Below are 8,209 nucleotides of genomic sequence, written 5' to 3' on the forward strand. Positions count from 1 at the left end.
TTGCACTGTGGCTGCTGGGTTGTTCCCCTGGGACTCACCCCTGCTCTTTTCTGGGGAGGTTGCGGTAGTCCCGGCGATGGTTCTCCTGAGGTTCCTGTGCTCTGGGGGGGCCTTTGGATGTTTATCGCTCAGATCTCCTCAGTATCTGTCCCAGGTCCGGGGGGGCAGGTCTGCGGCTCCTCACACTTGCTATTGCATATTTTTATGGAGAAACCTTGCATACACAAGCGTGCTCACACTCAGATTCACAGGTGTTTAGATTTAGGTGTTAACAGATACAAAAATGTTCCATATTAAGCCGCATTTACCACTAAATACATCTTGCATTCAAGAGTACCTTGCACTTTTTGGTAAAAAAGCTGGTAATATTAATGTTTCTACAGGTGTAGAAGCAAGCAGGGTGTTATCTTGTCATCTCTTCATCCTTCTTTCTTCCCTCCATTCTTTTCTCCTTCTCTCCCCTTTTTGCCCCACCTCTCTCTCTTTCGTGCTTCTTATTTTTTCCTTTTCAGTACTGTCTCCATGTCCGTAAAAATTGAAATAATCCCAAAGCAGTTTCTGATAAAGTTTCTTTTATAAATATCAAGCAGAGCTTTAAAGAGTTAGGTGTAATGTTCCACTTGTGAAAGTAAATCTGTTGGGCTTTTTCTTGGCACTCAGACAACAATTCCGAGTGCTACTCTATGGAGCCCGCAAGGGGACATGGGGGAATTTTTTTTCTTTTGCGTCCCCACGCAATACTTTTGCGTTCGCTCGCAAAAGTTGTTAATCACCTTGAGAAAACTGTGCATTTTGGGACAGCAGCACATTTGACAAACTGCTCACAAAACAAACAGCACTGATATTCCATTGTTATAGTTTATTTGTCATATGCAGGTTAACACGTAGTCAACAATGCGATTAAATGCTTAGGATGAGAAGAACCGTTCAAATCACTATAAAAACAAAAGTGGCGTGCAAAAAAAGTACACATCATGCAGCAGTAATAACCAAATAAAGTGTCACAGATGTGGTTTTGTGCAGTATTATTGTCCAGAGTTCAGCAGTTTGACAGCATGTGGATAATAACTGTCTAAGTCTGATTGAAGATCCTTTTTTTAAGGCCGATTTCAAAATAAAGCTCGATAAATCCCAAAAATGGGTCTCCCACGAAGTATTGCGAGATAACGGAAAGACTATTGCATGGGAATGCAAAAGTATTGCGTGGAAATGCAAAAGTGTTGTGAGCGAACGCAAAAGTTTTGCATGGGTACGCGAAAGAAAAAAATACCCCCATATTCCCTCGCAGGCTCCGTACTACTCTGCCAGACAGCACACGGTAAAAAAATAAAAAAGCAAAGGGAAATGACTGGGCCTCATTCATGGAGGGTTTTAATAATATGCATCAATGGTTTTGAATACAAAACCTTTGAAAAGGGTATATATTGCTCTTGACTGGCCTAAATAAAAATGGCAGTTTACAAATGAAGAAAATCTTTTAAACAGATGGTTATTTTGGCCCACCACATTCTTTACAGCAAAATTGTGATTACATACATATTATTATTATTGCATGGTATTGTACATCTATTTAATAGATTTCACTGGCTCTACACTGGTGTGTGTGAATTTATCATTTCTAAAACGCTTGCCGTTTTTCTTTTATCTACAATAAAAGTTTGATGTCATTTAGGATCATCATGGAACACAGTGACAGTTTTAGTAAAATTGCTGCTAATTCTTGTAGTAATTAGACAAATGTTCTCAGTGGTAAATAATGCATAATTGTTAATAAAGGTTTTGCTCAGGTAGATGATTGTAGTCTTGTTGACATTTTTGGCTATTGTCAAGAGACCAGAGACTAGTAAGTAGTCCTGTTGTTTTGGCATTTTAGACTGAAAACTGAAACACATTTATAGCTAAGTGTTAGCTGTTAAAGTCAGTCTGGATAGGAAGCTTAAATGCTCGAACAGTCTTTATATTTTTATTCTTACCTCTTCAGCCAGGACAGAGCCATTAAATGGTAAATGGACTAAACTTATATAGCACTCTTCCAGTCATACAGACCGCTCAAAGCACTTTACACTAGCGCCACATTCACCCAATAACACTCACCGATACACAGAATGGTAGGTTAAGTGCCTTGCCCAGGGGCACATTGACACATATGACAGGAGGAAGCTGGAATTGAACCCACAACCTTCTGATTGCAAGGCAACTACTCTTCCTACTGAGCCACAGTCGCCTTACAAAACACTGGCTGTGAGTTGGCTGAAGTTTTCTTCCCAGCATTTCTTTGACAGGCCAGCATATGTTCTTTTGTTCTGTGAACTAGTTTGAGTTTATAGTCCAAGGTGTAGGCTACCAACAAGAATACAAAACCGTCAGTTGTTCACAATACAGTAGGTCTCTTTTAGCTACAGACTATAAGCTTACATATACAGTTGTGAAAAAAATGACAAACATCAGGACTTCTGGAATAGTCAGTCAGTCATTTTCTACCGCTTATTCCATAGTGGGTCGCGGGGGAGCTGTTGCCTATCTCCAGCAGTCTATGGGCGAGAGGCGGGGTACACCCTGGACAGATACTTCTGGAATAATGTATTATTAAATTTAAATTAGTTATCAAGATGCCCAATTATTTTTCAAAAAACACAGGCTTTCATTGGGTGTGCTAATTTTTTTAATTACTGTATTTAGTCGTTTAGATTTATTTCTCATTTCACGTCATAATGTTCTTAATTAGTTGGAGCCTTATTTCATTTTTATTTTGGACTAAACTGACATGTTACTTATTTTCTTCTCTCTTTTTAATTACTAAGGTCGTCTGCCAAAAGCAAAACAAATTAGCATACAGATGTGAGCTGGTATTTTACACAGCAGCATACAGGCATGCACCACATTAACCATAGCTGCCCACTGCTCAGGTTGTGGGTTTTGTAGGTGTTTGCAGGTTATCAAGTGTGGTAAATGTGGAGAACAAACAAATTCCTTTTAATAAATCAATTGCATAATTGCACAAGTACAAAATAATCTATAAAGGTGTCAGATAGATTTTCTGTTATCTTTAAATATGAATGCAGTTTATGGTTTAATCCCAAAAGACAGTTTTTATTTGTTGTATGTGTGTAAGCATGCATACAAGTGTAGCTATTGAAACCCTAATTCTATCTTTTTGTATTTCTGGCATAGATTTGGCAGCAGACATAAGTAAGGAAGAGGTTATAAAGCCCAACATATATCCTAATCAGAAAACATTTCTAGCGCTTTATAAGTCAAGTTTGTATGGGCATCAAAAAATTGAAAGTCATTCATTTTTATGTGAGGTTTTTTTAGATTTCGCCATATTCAAATAGCAGTGATTGAGAAACTGATACAACCAAAACAAACCAGTAAAGAGGTAATAATTTAAAACTGCAATACTGTAGCTATAGGTGAGCATCCTATTAAAACTAGAGATAGGCCAATTTGTTGATTAGCTAATACCTTACCCTGAAATATACCCATTTTTAGTATCAGCCAACTAGAACACACAGCTCTAAAAAGTCTACACATGCCTGTTAAAATGGTAGGTTTTTGCTATGTACAAAGGAGACTATCATGAATGATTTCAAAACAGTTTCCACATATAGCGACATTTATCTTTAAACAATTCAACAAAAAAAAAAAATCTGGAAGAAGGAAAAAAGGAGCCATAACCTGGTTCCTGTTCATGAAATCCTTCTTTTGTTTTCAGATGTAAACTTGGACTAACTGTGATACTGAAAAATAAAATCCATCTACACCTTCTAGCAGACACTTGAAGGTTTTAGGACAAACCTGACTGGCATTGGGAACTGTATATATTTTTCTCCATCTTGACAAAAGCCCCAGTTTGACCTGAAGAAAAGTAATCCCCATACCATGATGATGCCATTACCATGTTTCACTGTGGTTGTGATATGTTTTGTGCCAAACTTACATTTTGGAATTTCAACCCAAAGTTGAACAGTAATTATATTAGACCATTCCCCCTCAAGGTTTTAGAAGATTTCCGCCAAGTATAAATGTTTTCTTTGTTTTACAGCTTTATTGTAGTTCTGACATGAAAAATGAATTTTTATTGTAGAATGCAGATGGTTTTTGGCAGAAATTTCAGTAGCTCATTCAGTGTTGTGGCCTCTTGGCTGCCTCACTGACCAGTTTCTGTCTGGCCTTTTCATTTCATTCATTTTGGGAAACCATACAAATGTTACTGTTTTCCCATGATTAAAGGACAGCTGAACTTTATTTCTGGTTAATCATATTCACTGTGGCTACTGTTAGGTGTGTAAACAAGAAGACATCATCACCACCATGTCTTCTATTGACTTCTATCGCCGATACCAATAAAAGAAAAACCCAAAACATGAGATTTGTTTTACTGGTATTGGCCATAGAAACATGTCAGTTAACTGCATGTCGGATCAAAGATGAACATATTGTGCTCTCAGGATACATTTTTTCCTTCCTTTAGTTAAAGATGTATTGCTAAAACCTCAACATTTGTAAAAAAAGAAAAAAAGATTTACAATGTGTACTGAATGTCTGTCAAAATTTTCCTCTGTTTTTACACTAACTCAGAAGAGGTGAAGGAAAAACTGATGGGAAGGTGTTGTGTATTCAGAAGCCCCCATGTCTTCTGGGAGATGTTATATCTGCCCTACATAAAGAGTACATCAAGACATTCTAAGTCAGGTAATCTTTCTATTTCAAGCTTGAAAGGTTTTGGAGTTCCCAGCATTTTCTTTCTTTAACAAATTGCACACCTGGAATGTGTCCTTTTGTTGTCAAATACCTGGTATGGTTATAAATGAACAGTTGGCCTTGTTTTTTCTTCACACACAACGATAATCATCAGCAGTTACTGCTTTCCCTCGTGTTTTCCTTCTAGCATTAAATGCAGGTTGTTTTGTCCCTTGTAGGAAGATGAGACCAAAATAGAGGCCTTTATCTGATGGCCGATTACTTGACCCTGATGAAAACAGACCACGCACCCATCCACATGACTGTCACCATCAGGTAAACACACAGACGTGCAGACAGACTGTACTGTGTAAATAATATAAAGGTAGACTTTGCTATTAATACAAATCATGATTTTTTTTTTTAGCATTTTACAGAAAATGAGCACCAGTCTAAGTTTACCTTGACAATGTGTAGCTAAAATATTTAAATTTCAATGAAAGTCAACTAAATCTTCTCAAATATGAGGCTATTTCAGAGATTTTTCAGTTTCTACAGCACTGATTCAGGAATACCAGCCCTCTCTTGGTCCAAACTATTATATTAACCTATCAAAAGAGAACTATCATCTGACATCTGCAGGAGACTTTTACCAATTGTCTTTACTTCTACATGGTTTAGAGCATGCTGGCTCTCCAGACATGTTTGTGTGCACTTTTGCTAACCTTTGATGCAGCAGATAACAGCAGTATTATTGATGTGGTGATGTGGTGAGGGCAGGCATTATGTTGGTGCATTCTGACTACAAACTAAAATCTGTAGAGAACATGAGGTCAAGGAAACATAAGAAAAAAACAAGCTGCAATAGAATTTCTAAACAAAGGGATGCAGAGATGTAATTATTTCTCATCTTAAATCTTAGTTATGCTCTGGTACCTAGGATTGTGATTGTGCCTCACTTATCTCAATCACCAGTGTTGATGTTCAGCATGCTGCAATTGTTTTATTTTTTTACTAATATTGTTCCATGGAGCTTCTGCAAAAAATAATCTATTTTCCAACAGGTAGGTTGGCTATAGGACCCTGTTATTTGACAACATTTCAACTTCAAAAACAACTGAATAGCAAAGTGTGTAGTTTTATTTTTTTCTTTCAAATGAAAATAGATAATTTTTCAGTAAATGAAGTGCTTCAAAAGTTGCTTAAACACAAATACTTTGTACTATTTGGCAGTACAGTTTCAGTACTTAATGTAATAAATGACATTATGCAGCCTGTTTGATATTATGGAAGTTGGAAGTTTTAATTTTAGTGTTATTATTTGTCTTTGTTAGACTACCACATACAGTGATAGATTTATAGCCAAACAGACTGTGTTGTGTTATAATACTTACATAGTCACTTTTATCAATATCAAAGGTACTGTAAAATAGAAATTGTATTTAATTCCATTAATAGTTTTGTGCCTTTTACCAGTATAGATAGACAAAGACATACATCGCTATGAAATCATCATATACTCTAAGAGGTTTTTCAGGTACTGCTTATAAAGAAATTTTTGGATTACTAAAATAGATTTTTCCTTTCTGTGTTTTTGCTAACAAAAATATATTAACCACAATTACAGAAATGTAAACATTGTAAACTAAATTCAGTTGGAATTAGAACCTATTTTGATAGATTGTGAATCAGGGGAAACTTGCTATTGTTATTCTTAACTGTTAAATACATGGCTTGCTTATTAAAATTTTACAAAAGCAGCCATTTAAACTTCTCTAACAAATAATAACTACACAAAATTTAGGTGCACAGCACAACACTAGATGATATGATTCTATTTTCTACACCTTTTCACTCTCCCTCTAATGACTTCTTCTCGTCCTTTGCCCTAAGGCTTGCCTCCCTGAGCTCATCACAGCTTGTCACATCACTTTGGGGTCAGTTCATTCAGAGGCCTGCAGCAGGAGACCTCCACAGGTTCTAAAAACGGATTTGACAGGCCTATTAAAATGAGTGATCTCCGCTGCCCTGCTCTTGTCTGCTGCTTTAGCCAGAATGCGTACTAAGCTGTCTTCCCTAGGGTAGAGACTTGGGTAGCAGAGCGAAAAGCCTGGAAGATAAAATGACAGTGGTACATAGCTGGCAATGTGGCAGCTCCCAGAATTATCTCCTGATGAGGTTTTCAATTTTGTGGAAGCAATGGAACCTGAGCTGATGTGCCTGAAGGCAGTGAGCCACACAGAGAGATGAACACAGACAGGAAAGTTGATGCACATGTGCAAACACTAGATGATGTTTAAGTACAGGAGAATGTAAACACGTAAATGTCAGAGAAAGCAAGACTACAAGAAAATAGAAAACATAAATTATTAATAGCTATGTCTTTCAGTTAAAGAAATAATAAAAGGCATGTTATTTTTAGTGGTTTCTCTTGCATGCACTGGGAAGTAAACATTTATAAAAGCATTTCTGAAGATCTACACAAGGGCAAAAACAAATTGTTTACAACTAAAGGAAAATCGTTACTGTTGAAACTTTTTCATGTCATAAATTTCTTAGAGATTAAACAAAGAGCTAAATTTGATTAGAAATCTATGAAGAAATAAAAGGGCATCAGAAAGTGCCTAAATATTTTTTTTTACACTTAATAATCTTCTTTTGTATAATCTTGAATAATTTTAAGGATGAATTATAGGATACGAAGTATGTGCAATTGTTATACATCAACACAAAACCTGGTACCAATAGAAGCATCATGTAAGAAAGTTCAAGGTTTTCCATTGTTGTGTGTAATGAATAGCTTCATTACGTATGCTGGAACACTTAAAATGCTGTTTTGAATATTGTTGAAAGAACAAATTACACTGTGACAGAGATTGGAGTATTTTATTCTTAGTTTGTGGCTGTTTTAGGCAGCTTCTTCTCAACTGGTACTGATGATGACCTGTCCTGGTAAACAAACATAACAAATGGATAAAATACCAGTATTGTGACCAGTCTTTGGAATTAATTGTTTTCCAGTGTATTGTTAAACAAATGACTTACTTCTGTCTCTTCCTCTATAGGGTGTTTGGGCTAAAAGATTCCCTGGGGGCCTGAGCACCTTTTAAAGGTTCTGGAAGAGACCATTATAAATTGAAGGGGAGGAGTAAACTGTGTGTCTGTTAGTCTTTAGTGTTAATGACTTAAGCCTAGCTAGAGACTTGTTTTGGAGATGTTTAGTAATAATGTTTGTTAAATAAAGTGATGTTTTAGCTATGTTGTATGTATGTCAGTGTATATGTTTGTTTCCCCTGTCATGGTAGGTCTGTTAATGGGAGGAGCTATAAAAGACTGCCGGTTAACAAACTGACGGTGGCTGTAGCTGTGACCATGTGTGACTTGTGTAACAGGGTCTTGTACCTGTATGTCGTCAGTGGGCCTGCACCTTTTCTCTGCCTCAAGCCTCCTGCCTTAATCAGCTGCCAAGGGCCATTCTAACAAGTGGTGTCAGGAGTGGGATTGGAGTCACAGAGTGGAGTTAAGG

At 36.8% G+C, this 8,209-nt stretch overlaps 1 long non-coding RNA gene across 1 annotated transcript in view; it reads left to right on the top strand.

Moving 5' to 3' along the window:
• The window catches only part of LOC124866862, a 38,810-nt gene extending 33,792 nt beyond the window's left edge, over positions 1-5,018 (top strand). The window contains exons 2-3 of the long non-coding RNA XR_007037935.1: positions 4,582-4,695; positions 4,923-5,018. This is a non-coding gene — a long non-coding RNA (uncharacterized LOC124866862). The remainder of the gene's footprint in view (positions 1-4,581; positions 4,696-4,922) is intronic.
• The last annotated feature ends 3,191 nt before the right edge of the window (positions 5,019-8,209 follow it).

The sequence above is a fragment of the Girardinichthys multiradiatus genome, chromosome 4, assembly GCF_021462225.1.
Source record: "Girardinichthys multiradiatus isolate DD_20200921_A chromosome 4, DD_fGirMul_XY1, whole genome shotgun sequence".
NCBI classification, from domain to species: domain Eukaryota; kingdom Metazoa; phylum Chordata; class Actinopteri; order Cyprinodontiformes; family Goodeidae; genus Girardinichthys; species Girardinichthys multiradiatus.